The sequence below is a fragment of the Periophthalmus magnuspinnatus genome, chromosome 20 (assembly GCF_009829125.3).
Source record: "Periophthalmus magnuspinnatus isolate fPerMag1 chromosome 20, fPerMag1.2.pri, whole genome shotgun sequence".
NCBI lineage: Eukaryota > Metazoa > Chordata > Actinopteri > Gobiiformes > Gobiidae > Periophthalmus > Periophthalmus magnuspinnatus.
This window is the reverse complement of record NC_047145.1, coordinates 8,922,077-8,940,673: the sequence shown is the minus strand read 5'-3', so window position 1 is coordinate 8,940,673 and position 18,597 is coordinate 8,922,077. Positions and strand designations below refer to the sequence as shown.

The following is an 18,597-nucleotide window of genomic DNA, read 5'->3' as shown; positions in this document are numbered from 1 at the left end:
TTTCATTCACACGTTTAAAGCACAGCCTGCATATTTAGGCTGAGTTCTTCTCTCAAACGAAAAACACTCTCTTCCACCTTATGATGTCATGTGGTAATACAGGAAGCTCTTAATTTGAAAACCACCGCTTCATGACATGACAAGGTGGCATTCTGAGCTTTGGAGAAGTAATAATAATGGAGTAATGGAGCAATAATAATGGAGAAGTAATAATAATGCACAATAATAATGGATTATTCAAACGTGTGAATGAAACAAACTGGGTATGTTTTTGAGGAGATACATTTCTTAAAGCTCACAAGAGTCAGCTTCGCGTAGTATCCCTTAAAGAAAATGACACTTTTTACTGGCACATGGCATGAACACAGTGAGTCTAGACAGAGAGATTAATGCAGTGAGCCCCAAAACACACAGCCTTTCCTGTCTTCTCTTTCGGTCCGTGGCCAGGAAGACACGTTCGGACCTGGATAGAATTCCCAATCTCTCAGACAAGGCAATGATCCGTTCAACAGTAAACTCAGTCTTTCTCAGTGCAGTAAAACAAGTTATTCAAAGAGTGCCAACCTGTCATTGTGCTCCCACAAACACCATTTAGTGAACATTTGGAATTTGGATATTGAAAAGTCAAAATTGCGTCACATCCCGACTTTGACCAAACCAGACAGAAATTGGTCGTCTGGTCAGTTAAGTTTTTTGCCGCCGCTGCTGCTACTCATCCTTCCACCTTTCAGTACCTGTTTTTCTCATTATCTTCCCCAAGAATGTTTTCATTTCTTGGGGACAAAAAAACAAAGACGAGACATGCTTTGCGTCAACTGTCCGAATCCAACAAAGACCAGGTCAAAGTGGATATGCAGCAATGCCTCATCGAGTGTCACTTTCCTGTTTGCTTTAGGGGGAGATGTCTTAAAAGGACTTCTTTAAAGAACAAAGATGCGAGATTGTGGTACTTAGCTTGTCATGGCAGCAGTTAGGATGACCCGTTTACACGTAATGGTTTTTCTCTCCCAGATAATGGTTTCCTCAAGGTCTTTGGAAGAGGGAAACGGGGAGTGACGTGCTGATAAGTCAATGGCTGGTTGAGCGGAGGTTGTAGAATTGTTAGGGTAATTACGGAAAGGTGAGAATAGGCAGCAGAGAGGAGGGGGTCGGGAGGGCGGGGGAGGGGGACCCGCGTTGTCAGACCAACGACAGGACCCTCGAAGTGACTTAAAGCAGCTCTGTATGATTCAGTGCTTTCAGACAGATGCAAGTGGTAAAAGGTGTCTGCAAAATGAATCAGCTTATGGGAGGGAGACTCTGACCATAGCTGGTATGAAGTTGACCAGAAATTTATGGTTTCTAGTTGGGCTACAAAATTAATCACAAATCAAACTTTTATTGAAAAAAGTACCATAATTTCACAAATAACATAAACCCTGTCTCATTCCGCACAAAAGCTGCTAACCCTGTAGTTTAGATCTCAACAACCATGTTCTGAAATATATGCAATTCTTTCATTAGTTTGTCAGTTCAAAGGCCTATTAGTATTTTGTCTATTCTCTTGGCCGCGGTTAAAATATGAACTTTGAACAGCATCCTATTATCAAAACATAAATTGCAAATCAAATCACAATCGTAATGCTTGTCAGAAAAATCACAAGCAGATATTTTGCCTAAATCATCCAGCCTTCCATACAAGTTGTAAAAATGAATCGAACAACGGGAAGGAGAGGCTGACTGTAGCTCGTATCAACCAGAATTTGGTGGTTTCGAGCAATGTATTTTATTAAAAATTTATCTCATATTTGAAAATGTATACCCTTTTTAATGGTGTCTCAAATCTACATGGTACATCTAGTTATTTAGAAGTATCAGAAATCAGTAAATTGATATCGCAATAATGAAAATGGATTACCTCACTACCTTTTCAAGAGCTTTACAAGTGATTGACATTGAGATCAAATTGTATTAAATGGTCAATGATCATCTTGGGTCTTTCTAATCAGGAGGTCTACAGCCAATCTTATGTCAGTAAAAGCATGTTGTTTGGAGCAAAGTACTAACTTTAGAGGACTATATTTTTCTTATTGCCCAGCCCAAGGTTCTTCCATAGTTCCATGTAGTACTCAAGTGATCTCTTTAGTTCAACAGAGACAATTGCACATTTGCACTCAATAAGGACTTGGATTGTGATGTGTGTAGGTAAAACTCTGTACCCATGTGTTTTGTCTACAACAACCATGCCTTTTAACATATGGTGTAACATACATTTTGGACCCCCTCACTCATTCTAATCACCCGTTTGACACCGGACTCATTGAACCAGTTTGTAAAGCACAGCTCTTAAATGTGATAGCGCTGAGTGGACCAGCCAAGTTGGAGGCAGAGTGGGAGGAGGGCTTTGTGAAGCTGGCCAGCCCCAACCTGAACCCTGAACGGTACAGTAGCCAAATGAGCTCCGTCTGATAAGAAAAACCAACAGGCCACAAGAACATGAGCTATAGCTGCATGGGGATATAGTGTGGCTGCTGGGCCAATCCATTAGATGAAAGTTGATATGTGTACTCAATGACTCAAATATATGAAAGATCTGATGATAATAGGGTATTTAAACAGGAGATTTCATTTAAAAAGTATACTTAATACTACTAATAAAAATAAATCTTCTATAGGACGTTTCTATACAATATATACACTCAAACACAACGACAAAAGTTAATCGGAAAATCAATGAGTCAAAGTGTCTCAAAACAACATCAGTGACCCTACACTGAGTACAAAAGTGATGTTGTGACTACGCGTTAACTGTAGTACTTAACTATCGCTATTACAACAGCTGCTACTACAACTAATGCCACAACTGCCACTGGAGGGGTATTACATTTCTACGGGGTATTAACTGTATTAACACAAACCATATTTAGACCACCATGTTACCTTTTATCGTTTTGAAAATGCTATATTAGTCGAAAATATTTTGAGTCTATCCCCCTTCGGAGCCCTATCACAACACAACTGGCATGTATTTTACTAATGAAACTACTGCACATTGCATCAGGAAATTTTAGTGAATTATTTTGTATCATGTGTTTGTGTATTTATGAAAAACGTCAGTGTGGCAGACTTGTGGGCTGATAATTGTACAAGGGGCTTTGGGTCATATGGCTAACTGTAAGGATGGCATGTTTTTGATGAGGGAACAAAGTGACAACATGGTACAAAGCTCCAAAAATAAAATGTATCACCAAGTAAAAAAAAAGAAAAAAAAAGCATGATGAAAATGAATGAAGGCAATGTGATACGCCACTGCATTTAAAATACAATCCATTTTGTAAATGTGATGCTACCTATTAATATGAGGCTGCTGAGTAGTTGTACAGAAGTGTTATCGGATTTCATCGTTTTTCAGGTTTCATTTCCTCTGGTCTGAAATAAAGAGCAGGACTTGTAATAGAGGTGACTAGTGTGATCCATCAGACGGTGTATACATGCTGTGTTATTAACTTGTACTGAAATGTCCCATCCATTTTCTTGGGTCTTTTACAACTTTTATGTGGCCTCTGTTAAAATACACCAATGGGAATATTATATAGCTTTATTAAATGCTTGCCCCACTATAGATTTTCTTATTTATTTGTTACATTCGCCAACAAGTAATAACAGTCAATATAACGTCCAGCTCCAGTTTCTCTAATGTTCACTAATGTATGCAGGATTTGTGGTGCTTGGTGAAATAAAGCTAATATTTTATTATCAAACTGCTGCGGCCTATATTTTTTGGTGCAATAATGTCCAGCATATAGTTAAATTTAAAGAGCGAATATTATGGATAACCAATTTTTTTTTCGAGCTTTCCGCCATGGTATTATGTTCCCTCATCAAAAAACATGCCTGAAGAGGTTTTAGATGTCATTCATGCATGTGTCAGTAATCTTTCCCAAGCACTATTTGAACCTCCTTATGGTTAGCTCTAAGATTCTGTCCAATGCTCTGCCCACAAGCCTATGTCACCCATGCGAAAAAACAAAACAAAAGTGAAACATGTTAATACGGTGTTTTTGGCAAATACAGAATTTTAGAAAACAATAAAAGGTAATATGGTGATCTAAATATGTTAGCAATTAATACCTCATAGAAGTAAAATATCCCCTCTTTAAGATATGTTTAATGCACAGTCCTTAGCATGTATGCTCATTTCGACACTAACACTAATGTTAATAACAACACAAAAGAGTGCTATATGCAATAACGTTTAACAAAGCTCTGGACAACTATCCCTAACGCCAACTCCCCCAGTGAAAATCCATGTGAGCTAAGGTATGGAACAGTACCAGCTTGGGAACACATGGCTTCTGTTTACAAACACTGAAATGGTCTAAAGTTAGTCAGTTGCACTGTAGACCAGAGTACAGCTTTCACTGCATTAGTTGGTTGATTTTGATCATGAACCATACAGATTCAGGAAAAAGGAAAAACGATTTGAAACTGCAAAAGAAAGATTAAAAAGAGTAATCTGCAGCAATAAGCATGCACCATTTTGCTATAAGTGTCTAACTTGCAAGGAAAAACCGCTACACTGTACATAATTCAAAAAACTAATTTGAATGAACATTTCTTGTCAACTCCAGAGTTTATCAAGCTCCAATTTATTTTTCCAGTCAGAATTCCCATGTTTGTTATTTTGGCACCTTAACTCCTTCTATATGATCCCTCTAGTTTGTTACAATGTGCAGGCTGTTAGGTCAGTTCTCTGGTGGGGTGTGAGCCTCTGCTGGGGGCCTTATAAACTTATACAAGCACTAGCAGACAACCCTCACATTGCTGTGCAATATCAAACAAAGTTCCCAGCTGTATTACAAATCAGTCTCAGATTCGCTTAGTAGATAGTCATAAGAATTATTTTGTTTGGGTCAAAAAACCTTAAATAAGGACTTTTATGATATAAACAGGGCCGTGGATGTCTAAAAGTCACAGATATTGGCAGTGCTTATGGGCTCCAAACTCATATCGGTCCATCTCTTATTTAGGTCCATTCTTATTTCGTATAACAATAATTATAATAGTTCAGTTTACATTGGCATTCTATATGACATGTAGGCAAGTAACAGTTATCATAATATTCAAATATTCATACTCAATTTGTGACTAATACTGTAGTCAGTGCTGAATGATTTGGGAAAAATATTGAATTGCAATTTTTTGGAAAAGCATGTAGTTGCATACTTGTGTCGGTTCAAATTGGGTTTTCAATTTGATTGTGGTTCATATTGCAACAGTTGCAATGATAAAGGGGAGTTCCAGGTTCACTATGTAAATACTTGGAGGTAATGTTTTCTCCGATGTACAAAACAGACCATTAAGGAAAACAATTGTCACTCCTCACTATATAAGGTGCATTTGATTGTAATGTAAGATTATTTGCAAATGTGAATAGAATCACTGTTGTTACAGCCCCAGGCCTGATGCTCTTTCCATTTTATAGTATCGACCCTATGTTTTGTGTGTGTGTTTGAATCTCTCCCCTTTCCCCATGTAATCCTGGCTGTGTGAACCCTCACTGTGGATTGGAGGACCATTTTCCCACCTGGCCAAACCTGTGGCTCACCAGCAGCTACCTCCCCACCTTTTAGGAGATTCAGCACATCTGCTCAGGGCTGCTGTCCTGCATGTGGTCAGTATGCCATTCTGTATGTGTCTCAATTTGTTTCGTTAGTCACTTGTTAGTCCTTGTGTCTAACTCTGTGTGTGAGACACTAGTTTAGTTTAGATTTGTGTCTTTTTATTTTGTCACTCGATTCTGTTTGCAGGCTATGCAACTTGTGTTTTGTTTTGGTTTGTTTTTCGTGTTATGTGCCCCTTAGTTTATCACCCATTTTTTAATAGGCCTACGTGACCAGTTTTCCAAGACACAAAACTAGTTATTTGTTAGTCAAGTTATTTTTGGTTTCTTAGTTTAGGTTCTTTTGTTTTTGACATTTATGTAAATGTTTTACTCCACTTTTGTTACTTTGTCCTTTTACAATCTTGTACATTAAATTACTTCTTTATTTTACCATTTTTCCATGTTGGTTTTTGTTACTTCCCCGACAATAGTCGAGCTGGGTTGTAACACCGTTTTTAGTATTGTACAATATTTACAGCACACATATTTATCAATTTATTAACGTGATGAAATTACTGTACAGATGCTGCATTTTTACCATGAATTGTAATGCCATTAATTATAGTTAAATTTTCAGAATATTTAGACACTTCTTACTGCTGGAACAAAACCTGATTTTAGTATAATGCAAAATATCATAGTGGAATTTTGATATTGTATTTGATAATAACATTACTGCCAATTTTGTTACAAGATACACAACAATTGGTCTCATTGTGCACGCCTGTGGTCAAACATGCTGCATTGATGTCATTAGACTGTTGGAAACCACAGTGCCAAATCCACAATATCTACAGATGGGTTGTGGTGGTACAATATATACACCGAGTCTGAGTCTAAATGAGTGTGTTAACCAATAGTCCCTGGTGATGGCACAGCTTCAACAGTGCATGTACACAGAGTCTCCATTACCCACTGGCAGTGCCTGGAGCTGTGCCTAAGTGTGGAGACAGCGCAGTGAGCCCAGGAGGAGTGTGATGTGTCAGACTGGAGGTATGAGTGGCCGTAGGTGTGTGTCTGAGCCCTGTACCAGAGCTGAAGCCAGGCAGGCCCGGGAGACCTCAGACGGGATGATGGATACTGGACAGTGGCTCAGCCTGATGAATGGGACACACTATGTTCACAATTAGAGACGAGGCGCCGCGCCACTAAACCATCAAGTGTCTCCTCCGCAGGGCTCACATGGAAAATGACATGATGAAAACACTGCTGTGCTGTTAGGGATGGATGGCGTGGCCTTGTTGTCAGATTAAACTGCAGATACTGGGAAAGTGGCATGCCCTCTTCCACATTTAGTACAACTGAGACATAGTACATATACATGATGTTTACTGTTGAAACTTTAAATTGTTTAAGGTAATTTTCACACTGCCACTAGATTAGTCGATTTAAAAGAACCCAACAGCCACCTTCTGGACCTATACAAATGGACGTCCAAGAGCGCTTGAAACAGGAGTGGAGTGGCTTCACTCGTAGGGCGAGTGTGGTGTGAATGCAACTGACCTCAAATTGGATAAAAAGAGCTCGGACTACATTTGTATGAATGAGTGGATCATTTGAAATGTTCACCTGAAGAGGAAATTTGGATACACATCTCCTCTGGCCTGTCTGTGCCGCTCTTTTTCTGCTCTGCCTTAAATGTGCATCACCCTTGTGTTGTATTTAGTCATATGTCAAAGAAAAGACCACTGCTTATTAATAGGGAAATGAGTGTGTGTATATTTGTGGGGCTCTGTCTGCTTGAAGCCTGTTGTCATGGACATATGTTGGCATGTGGCGTTTGGGGTGAAAAGGACTTACCCAACAGTGAAGTTAAAAGACCTAAATCTGTTGTGCTCTGGGGCTGCTCCACAGAGAGCAGTGACATGTGTAAAAATGACCTAAGAGAGATATATAATAAAATAACAATTACGACAACAAGGGTTTGAGCTCTCACTGTTCAAACCTTGAGTGCATGCTGTGTTGAGTCCCTGGGCAACACATATCAGTTGCCTAGTAGAACAAGTTACAAAGACAAAACAGCAATCCATTTTCTATATTCAGCATAGAACAAGTGACTCGCTTTTGTAAATTTACACTATTGGTTTCCATGATCCAACAAAGGAATAAAAAAATAAAGTTGGAGGTTGAGTTGATGAAGAAATGCAGAAATAGAACAGATCTGCTCAGAAATCTGTGGGTATTGGAAATTATCAGAAGAAAGAGGTCATCTTGGTCGAAGCAGGGCTTTCTAGCTGCGGTCAATTAGTCATCGTTAAGGCGATCCAAGCCTCTCAACCTGACCTGATCAGCTCCATATGCAGCAGACTGCATAGTGCTATTCCGAGCACACAGATGCCCTTGATTGTTATTGTTGGGTTGGCTCTGGCTCGCTCTGATGACGAGTGTCCATATCGCGCCATCACCTCTGCAGAACACATGGCCGCCACAGTTAGTATGTGATGACAAATGGCTCACACCTCATAGAGTCTACAGACTATTGCCCGAGATTTGGATCTGCTCATGTTTAAGGCCCGGCATAGATTAAACACAATGTAATGGAAAAGCGAGCGCCATCCAGAGAACTGTCAGCAAACGGTAGTGCCATGAAACTTTAGCAGATAAGAGGCTAACGCTAATGTCCCGTTAGCTTGGATGGAATTAGCCGCAGTGATGGTCTGGCAGGCTTGGTGGGGCAATTAGCAGAGCCCTCTGGCTGATGGGATGGATGGATAGAGGCTGGCTCTGGTTGTGCAGATGACGAGAAGGCTGGCGGCGGGAGTTGGCGAGGCATGTGCACGTCACAAGGCCGGGGCAGCTCTGTGTGGCCCTCCCTGCCACAAATCAAGACTGTGTTATTGATAGTCACCATGTCTGCTCTGCAATATCAAACAGTCCTCAGCTGCATTATAAATCATAAAGACAGACTTAATGGTTGGCATAGGCCATTATTTTGTTTGGGCCAAACCTCAATAAAAGGACATATATGAAGGCTTTTAACTCTTCAGTGAGATGAGTGCACTGCACTAAACGTGACTACACTGCTCTAATCCGTGTGTGGGGGTCAACAAATCACTGATTTGAATGTCAATGTCAAATATGATATGTAGAGCAGTGCACTGTGTAAAGAGCGCACTGTGTAGACAGTAACTGAGTTTATCATAATTTTAGGAAAATTATCAAACCATATTTGTCCATCTCTAATTCGGGTCTATTGATATTGATAGATTCTCTGGACAATCTTTCAAACAATGATAGTAATACAGTTTGCATCGGCATTTGATGAAACATCACACTGCAAACTGTAGGGATCTAAAAGTGAAAGTAGCTAAAATAAGTCATGACATCATCACTTGGCAATCCCATTGTGTCACAGTTACAAATGTATATGTGAAAGCAGTTCAGATCAATATTAGACAGGTGATACATGACACTATACTGATTTCTATCATCACTTCTCAAAATGGAATATTACAATTTGTCAAAAGCATTTAAAATGACTGCAAACTCTTGAGGCTACAATTTTAAACAAAACATATAGTACCCATATCAACACCAATTTGAGTATTTTTCTTTATCCAATAAAAAATAATCAAATTGTGTACTTACAATCTTAACGTTAGTCAGTTACAAATGAGACTTCTTTAATCCACTATATCACAAGTTATGACTTTGTTTGTAGCCTGAAAGAAAGAGGTCAGAAGCAACACTGTAGACAAAGTTCCTCACCCCAATCTACTGAGGGAAACAAGCCTGTAGCTCCATTTCAGTCTACTCTTGAACTAGTGAGGGCTACTCCAAACATCGGCTCTGAACTCGAGCAAGTACTGTGGCATTTGACAAACATTATTTCAGCCTCCAAATTGAGAGCAACAGGGGAAAACAAACATGAGCGCGAGGCTGATTTGTTTTGGCATGAAGTCACTCACCAGCCAAAGTGTGACGATGACAATAAACTCCTGCCCACGGCTCTGTTGACTGCTGTGTTTGGAGCTCTAAGGACAAGGGTAGTAGAAACACATGTCATACTCTTCTCCAGATGTCCAAGAAAAAAACGACGGTCTTCCGAATACAATTGCTTTCAATCATACCTTCTTATGCTGTCCTGACTTTAATATGATAGCTCTGTGCTGTAGTTATTGTTGTCTTAAACTCTTTAAGCAAGCCCAATAAGTGAAGCGTCTTAAGGTAGGTTAAGGTAAACTTTACTGTCCCGATAGGAAAACTTGTCCTCTGTCTTTGACCCCTGCTTCAGTCGACTGACGCTGGAACTTCACTTAGCCAGGGATTCAAATGCGGGACCTTATTGTGGTGAGGTATGAGCACAAACAGTTAAGGTTGAAACTGTCATTTGGAATGGGCAAGTATCACTACTGCAGACAAAAACAAATAAAACAGGCCATTGATATCTATTTTATGTCTTGTAATTTGTATAATCATAAGTTTATGTACAATTTTTTTGTCAGTATAGAGGTTATACACCTTAAAGTTTGGCATTTTATCTTTTGTTTTCCTACTCACCTGTGTTGCCAGGTCTAAAAAATGCTCACAAATGTTGAATATATTTTTTTCACAATCATGTTAAGGTAGAATCGGGGTTAGGTTTATGAACAGGTAAGTTTAGTGCTTTGTGATAGGCTTGCTAACTGGGTCTTGGCAAAACTGAGCTATCATTTTTTCAACAAAATAAACATGTTAACAAAGGTATTAGTTAACTGTATTTCACAGATCACAAAAAATACTGTCAGTGTTGCTGAATCTTAACATTTGCTGTAATTATATCTGCTGATTATGACGGTAGTTAGCCTTGAGTGACATGAAACGCTAAGCTCCGCCCCTGGACAACCATATTTAGGAAGTCTGGCAATGGCAGAACTATGGGTAGACAAAATGTGTTTCTTTGCTTTGGTCAAATTTTTATCCATGGACCTATGTTTTTTTAAACTCAAATTAGCTTTATATGGGATTATTTTTACATCTGTACTAATGTGCAATCGAGTTCATATACAAATTTGGAATGATAGTAGAATGTTGCCATACATACATCATTTGCAGAACCATATACCAAGCTGTGCTCTGCCCCCTGTGATGCCTTCTACCTGTACCATTTAAGAAAGTACAATTACAAGTCAAAAGAATCAGCTAACAGCCCCCAGCTTCCTCATTCCTAGTCTGTCCAACACAGTCTCCAGTTTCAACTTTATTTCTTTAACCCTGGTCTTGACCCCGCAGCTGTAATTAACAAGTATACAGAGAAAGAGGGAAATGGTGGCTCATAATTACGATGATTATGGACCATTCCCGGGATCGCTGCCAGGTAATGTAGTGCAGAGGTGACTTCAACGCGCACCTCCATTTGTCTTCCCCACCCACTCTTCCTCTTTCTGGGCCAAACTCTCACTCATTACCGTGTGACTAAAAAAACACAACTCCACTTCTTCAGACAGGTGGATACGCTGTCTCACAAACCGCTCTTTCTTTCCATCTGAGCACATGAATCACCGTGTTGACTGCAGCCTCGTCGCTAGATCGTGGACAGTGCCAGGTATGCAGTCATTGTGTGTCTGGGAGTATACAAAGAGACAGTTGTGTCACGGTAAGTAGTCCATCTCAGAGTGGATTGTTTAGCGTTAGCTGTGTAGCAGGGAAAACAGCGCCTTCACATGTCACTTCTCATTTGCTAAGAGTTGTGGGAAGCGGTGAACAGGTAACAATGGGGACATTCAACGAAGGACAATAAGTCAGCTACAAAAACTATTATTTTTATTGTACATTGAGATTTTTCAAACATACTTTTAACCAGACAAAGGAAAAATATGCTACCTTTTATAGTTTTGAAAATGTAATATTTGCAGAAAACAATGTAAAAATTTCATTAGTTGTGGATATGTTTTTGATGCTCTGTGTCTCCCCTCCCTTTGCTCCCCACACTAAGTCACTCCCCCTTCAGAGAGCTATCACAGTTGGTGTAAATTTTGCTAATGAAACTACTGAACATTGCATCAGGTCTGTGAAGTTATAGTGTATTGTAGTGTATATCTTTACTAAAGCCAATGTCAATTTGTTATTTTATCATGCATTTTTGAGTCTGTATAGTACAGATTAAATAATCAACAATTATTTTAATAGTCAGTTTTTCAGATGAATAGATATGTTGTGATGTGTTCTCACACATTTTCACACTGGAGCACTATTCACAAAACAGATGTTAAGCTTTTTTTTTTTTTCTTCTGATCAATGCCAGGCTCCTTGATGGACAGTAAGAAAACTAGGTGGATTGTTTAGCGTTAGCCGTGTAGCAGAGAAAACAGCACTTTCACATGTCACTTCTCATTTGCAAAGCGTTGTGGGTAGCGTACGAGTGGGTAACAATGGGAACATTCAGCTGTGCAGGGGGCTGGCTGGATGTGGGTGTGTGTTGGTAAAGTTGGTGATTACACAGGATGAGAGGGAGAGGGTCGGCTTTGAGAGGCAGGCGAATGGGGAGCGGAGAAAGGTTCACATGTGGTTTTGAAGGCAGAGTGTTTTCGCCTTTGCAAATCAACAGCAGAGAGGTGCAACAGCTCAGTGTGTCAGACAAAAAATAGTCATCTGTCTGCTGTAATGTGCTGGCAGGCAGTGACCAAGCTGCTAGGTTACGTCATAGATAGGGCAGTAACTAATGATACTTTTTAAAATAAGTCAATCAGTCAAACAATTATTTTGAGTATACACTGAAATTTTTCAAATTTTTCAAAAGTTATGTTTTAACCAAATAAGGTAAAAATATGCTCACTGAAAACTTCTAGATAGAAAATTACAAATTTAAAGGCACTGTATTTGATTTTTATGGTCTTAAAATATGAAAAATAGAACTAGTTTATGCTAAATGGTTTCCAGTGGTCCAAAGTTATTCCTCACTCACCAGACCAGTGCGAGTTGCCGGGACAGTAAAATAACAACACTTGGCATGCTAATGTGCACTTCCTGATCACGGAAAAGACTTTCTAATTTGATGCAGATCATACACAGCTGACATGTTTTGACCTCAAGAGCGGCTTATACAATACATCTCTCCAGGGGCAAGACATATTTTCCTCAAATACATGGAGAAAAAAAATCTGGGCCTTTATACTACTGGGAAAAATAAATAAATAAATAAATAAATATATTTTTGCAATTTTGATTTTCTCTTGCCACAGTCTTTATTATTTGGTACGGGTTTCAAAGGCTTTATATAGCCCAGATAACAATTATTCAAATAGCCAATTTGGCAAAATTATTTTGATGAATACTTTTTCCCATAATCATAAGTGTGATAAATTTACATTTTCACAGTGGAGCTACAAAACAGACTGACTTCTTCAATGCCTCATCTGTTGATGGACAGTGAGAAAACTGTGCGGATTGAAGGTTGGTGAAACGTAAATGCCAAAATGTCCACAAGCAGGCAATCTTGACCTTACAGCTAATACTACCGTTTTGTTCAACAGAGCTTTCCTACTTTCCTATTCATTATCTGTGAAAACTAAATGCCTTAAAATAGAAAAGAAATGGCTTGCATTGGCATTAAATGTGTTATTTTAATGAAAAGTAAAAGAAAGGTTTGCAATGTGTGGGTTGGCAGTAACAATTTCACGGAACAACAACAATAGACTTTACAGAAAGCCTATGGTAAGTTATTACCAACTATTTGGGCCAATACACATTCACAGTGTATAGTCATTAGCTGTTAATCATGTTGAACGTTTGGGAAATGTGCAATAAAAATAAAACAATGAAAGAAAACTTGAAAACTTTAAGTACAGATATATTGTCACAAGACTGCTGTGTATCGTCTGCATTAAATTATAAAGTGTTTTACTGTCCAAGAACTGGGAAGTACACAGTTAGCATGATCATTGTTGACAACTTTATCATGACTGCAAAACTCCACTCTGGTCTCTGAAAGTTATGAAAAAAACCTCACAAACTCATTGTAGTGAATAATTAGTATGCTCGGAGTGCATAAGGTAACCGAGGATCACTGCAAACCATTTCAAATAAACTTCTGTTTTTCACATTTTTGACACAGTAAAAATGAGTTATAGCACCTTTAAAATGTATCAACATGAGCAAAATAAATAAATACATTAGTAGCCCATTGCGATATTGTTTTCTCTGATTTTAGATCCTGTCGGCCCATTGCTTCTCTCATCTGTTGTAGCTGTTCACTGCTCTTCTCCATCTTGCTCCGCTCCCTGGACGCTGCAGCTTAATCCATCAGTGAAAGATATATTGCCTTTAAAGCGCAGGAGCCTATGTGTAAAACGCTACCATGTGTGCTGTCTGCTGTAATCGCATTAATCCAGCGCATGTGTCATTGCTCTGCCTCCTCTTTCCACTCATGATGTAAACAGACAATAGACCAGTCACTTCTTACATTCTGATCCATCCGTTTTCCTACACTCAAAACAACAGTAAAGGAGCTATGCGTGTATGTTTAGACTGACGGCAACAGTTCTAATCAAGGTAGAGTGAATGACAGAACGTCCCAGTGTGGAGATGAGAAAAGCGTGAAGAGTCAAACTGCCAATAAATGATTCCAGTGAGCGTTTTTCAAGGAATGCTGCTTGATAAACAAATCATTCCCAAAACTGTGAGATCTAGGAAAAACAAATAAATCTTGATTTCATGAGAAATGAATTTCTTTACCAATTATGTGTAGATTATTTAACCTTCCTGCCAGTTGTAACAGATTTTCAATTTTTTTTATTCAAGTATTTCCAGTGTAAAATATTTCATTAGAAATGAGAAAAAATATATGCTCCCAAATAAATTGGCCTCAATTAAGAAATAAAATAGATCTCGAGATCGATCAGAAATATTAAGATGAAATCCAGGCCTGATTTTAAGTTGCACAACGTCTCTTTTCTGGTGGAGCATCTGTCACCTACTTGTCTCTGTGGAAAAGTTGTTACCTTGGATGTTTTTAGTACCAGAAATACCTTAAAAGGTACATATATACATTCTTATACTCCTCAGATATGACCTGTAACGTTTCCTGCTAATGTTGCTTGTCTCTAAGGAGATAGACAAGTTAACTGCCAAGTACAAGAATCTCCATGGAGACTAGCTGGCGGCGAACTCTACGCATGGCGCACCTTTAAATAGGTCATTGCAAATCAAATCAAGACCATTATTCTGTCTAACCAAATATTGTTAGGGTGTTTTGCTGGATAAAAGCACTGTTTACAAAGAGTAAAACCATAATACTGGACATGATGTTCCTGTGTTATTCCGGGTTGTCTAATGGGAAGCCCAGGCCGCTTCGTGGTAGTGCCAGTGGTGTGGATTTGTCTGGGAGGCCGTGCCAGGCTGGGTACATCTGCATTGATCCGTCCAAACCAGTGCCAGGGAGAGCCTTGCATAGATGTCATTAGAAAGGCCTGGCATATACTGTGTGGTTAGACTTTCCATTGAATTGTGCAAGAGGATCCAGTAAGAATGAAGAAAAAACATGTCAGCAGAGGCAAAAGCAAAGAGTGGTGGGCATTTAGCCGATCCTGTTAAATATTCACTGCTTATGGGTGTTTTTTGTCCAGGATGATAAACGCCATTCTTATTTTTCATTTACAGCAAAAGTTATTATCCTGAAGGGAGATTAAGCAGAATTTGTATGTGTATATTACTTTGAAATATGCTGTGCCCAATGAGGTATTATGACCAATTGCCGCCTGTATCTTTACGGTACGTCTCCATAAACGTCATCCCAACAAAGTGATGCATATGGTCAGACCCTCCTATGGATAGCTGCAGATCATCCTAGCAAGTAGCAGATTTGGCTACGCAACCCTGGCCAACGCATATCACTGATTAAGAAAATAAAAGTGGAGAATAAAGTAAATAAAGAGGAGGTGACGGTGAAAATGCAAGTTGATCAGAGCAATGATGTCTTGAACAGGAGAATAAAGATGACTCAAACTTGAAGCATGAATCACTCTAAATACAACTTCAAGTAAATGAGAATAGAAGCTACTATAACATGGTTAAATGTTTATTTTACATAAGGTCTCTTTTGAATAACTGGTAACTGCTCTCTACCTAAGGCCCAAAGTTAAAAATTAAAGCTACACATCAGTTCAGATTAACTACATGAAGTGCTTAAAGAAAACAAACAAACTCAGTGTTCTTGCTTAAAACATTGAGTTGAAAATGTTCTTGCTACACACCTCTCCAATATATGTATTTTTGAGCTATGGTTTTACATCTAATATGTTGAAAGTAATGCTTGTGTCAGTTAGCATACACACAGGATGACAAGGCGGAGAAATCATTAGCTCCTCTGCAGTCTTTGATTCACTCACAGTATGTTCAAACAGTGTCCAACTATAGGCCGGTAGATTTACTTACAGGAAGTTGTAATCTCTTAAAAGCATTAGTACCTCCATAAATCTACACTACACATTACATACAACAACAGAAATTGGGTTTAATGTCCTGAGCAGATGGAGCAGTAGTGGGAGGAGGGCTGAAGATGAGGTGTGTAAAGTAAATACCAGTATGGAGGAGACAGGCTACAGAGAGGAGGGTCTGCTATGGACATCTGCATCTGAGCGGCCAGAGAAGAGGAGCAGAGAAGAGGAGCAGAGGGGAGGAGAAGTAGAGGGGAGGAGAAGTAGAGGAGAGGAGTAGAGGAGAGGAGCGGAGAGGAGCGGAGGGGAGCGGAGGAGAGGGGCAGAGGGGAGCAGAGGAGAGGAAAAAAGGAGTAGAGGGGAGCAGAGGAGAGGGGCAGCGGGGAAAGGAGGAGGAGAGGAGTAGAGAGGAGCAGAGGAGAGTAAAAGAGGAGTAGAGGAGAAGAGAAGATGAGAGGAGAAGTGGCACAGAGGAGAGGAGAAGAGAAGCAGAAGAGCAGAGAAGCAGAGGGGAGCAGAGGAGAGGAGAAGAGGAGCAGTTTCAATTTTCAATTTCAATTTAATTTCAATTTAATATTTTATTTCATTCATTAAAACAAAACAAATCAATGCAGCATATCTGCATACAGCAGAGGGGAGGAGAGGGGAGCGGAGAAGAGAAGGTGAGAGTAGAAGTGGAGCAGAGGAGAGGAGAAGAAGAGCAGAGGGGAGAGAAGAGAAGAGGAGAAGAAGAGGAGTAGAGGAACAGAGGAGAAGAGGAGAGGAGCCGAAGAGAGGAGTAGAGGAGGAGCAGAGGACAGGAGAAGCGGAGGAGAGGAGCAGCAGGGATGAGCAGTGTAGAGGAGAGGAGCAGAGGAGGCTTCAGTGTCAGCTAAAATGACATTAACTCACAATGCAAAGAAATACTAAATAAAACATTTAAAAAAAAGTTTGAATTCACAAGGGCAATTATTCTAAACACAAAGTTTAAGATGCACCAAATACCTGACGTATTGCACTGCACTTTATTAGCTTTGTGAAATAACATTTTTAATGCAATGCAGTGGTTTGCAAAGAGCCTGATTTTTGAAGCTGTAATTTCAAACAGGTCAAGATGCCAAATAGACAAAGTGATTCTTAAAGGTTAATGTTAGCCTTCTTATTCTTAATGCCATATTGTGAAATATTCTAAGCCAAAAGTCAACATCTTCATGGAGACAAGCATGTCATGGACCCCACGTCAGAACAAGTTACATAGTGCACCTTTAACTGGCAAATATAGAGATAATTTATCACATAAAAAAGAAAAATGCTCTGGCATATTTGAGGGTCAAAAGCTTTGTAAAACATTTACCGTAGTAACCATTGAAGTAGTTGTAATTTATTGAAGCAAGTTGACAAGTTCTTATTTGTTGCATCCACCATTGTGTGCTCATTGAAATGGATTGCAGATGACTTGTTCCATGTTTGTCTGAACTGTGTGCCGGCCCCTCCCTCTCAGAGCCATATTTCTGGCTTGGGGACATCATTTGTGTAAGACCGGTGCGCAGATGTGTGTCTTATTAGTGAGCCTTTATCACCAGAGGCCACAAGCTGTAGACCTGACGTAGCCCACTCTGCTCCAGCTCAAACCCCCACTACGACGGCAGGCAACCCGATCCAAAACAACACATTCTTCCAATAAAAGGACACGACTGTGCTCACGTCTCTCCAAACCTAATTATTCCATTGTCCTGACACTTGAGTTAATAAATCAGAAGCTTTGGGAGCGCGCCCGCGATGCACTGTAAAAATATACATCTCAAACAGTATCATGACCTCGAAATATTTAAAAGTTGCCCTGTATAACTTTTAAGGGTGAGGGTATAGGCCAATATTCTTGTTTTCATGAAGGTGTTACTGGTTTGCTTAGAATGTTACACAATATGGCATTAAACGTATCCATAAAACATACAGAGGTAGCAGGTTTTTTGATAGGATATTTTGTTTGTAGTTACATAGTGAACCTTTAAATGACATTTTTTTCTTTTATTCATTTTTTTTCAAGGTCTTCATTAATTTTTTTCTATAGTTAGCGCTCTCATGACTAACAGATTCTTCATGCAAAATTATTACTATTTTGTTAACCACTGCATTCACTTCAATAATTATTATGACTATTTTTTAAAGCATGGAATTGTGAAAAAGATGAAGATTCAGGTTTTCATTGTAACGCGCTGTGATGTCATGCTATTAAAAATGTCTGCAATTAATCAGCCGCTGAACGCTCACTAATCACCATTAGCATAACAAATGAGTCACTTAGAGGATGTGTGCGTGCTCACAAACCCCGGACAAGGCAGAAATATGGAGGACGAGTGAGAGAGGGGAAATCAGATATTTTACAGTCTTGTGATGTCACTGCTCAGTCTGACTGTATATGGTGAGTTAAAAAGTACTTCTTAATCACTACCAAGCACTCACTACGTGTACAAGCACAGAGAAGTCCGGGTAGAGGTGGGTAGAGTAGCCAAAAATAATACTCAAGTAAGAGTAACGTTACTTCAAAATGCAGCTAGTGGAAATTCAGCCTGGAAGACCAAACTGCGCTCTCGTCTGCATCAATGTTTCTCTAGAGTTTAC

The 18,597-nt window shown here is 39.4% G+C and overlaps 1 protein-coding gene across 2 annotated transcripts in view; it reads right to left on the bottom strand.

Annotated features, from left to right (window-relative positions):
* mpp7a (MAGUK p55 scaffold protein 7a) overlaps positions 1–18,597 on the bottom strand; it is a 204,873-nt gene that overhangs the window by 69,536 nt on the left and 116,740 nt on the right. The gene's annotated exons all lie outside the window — the stretch shown is intronic.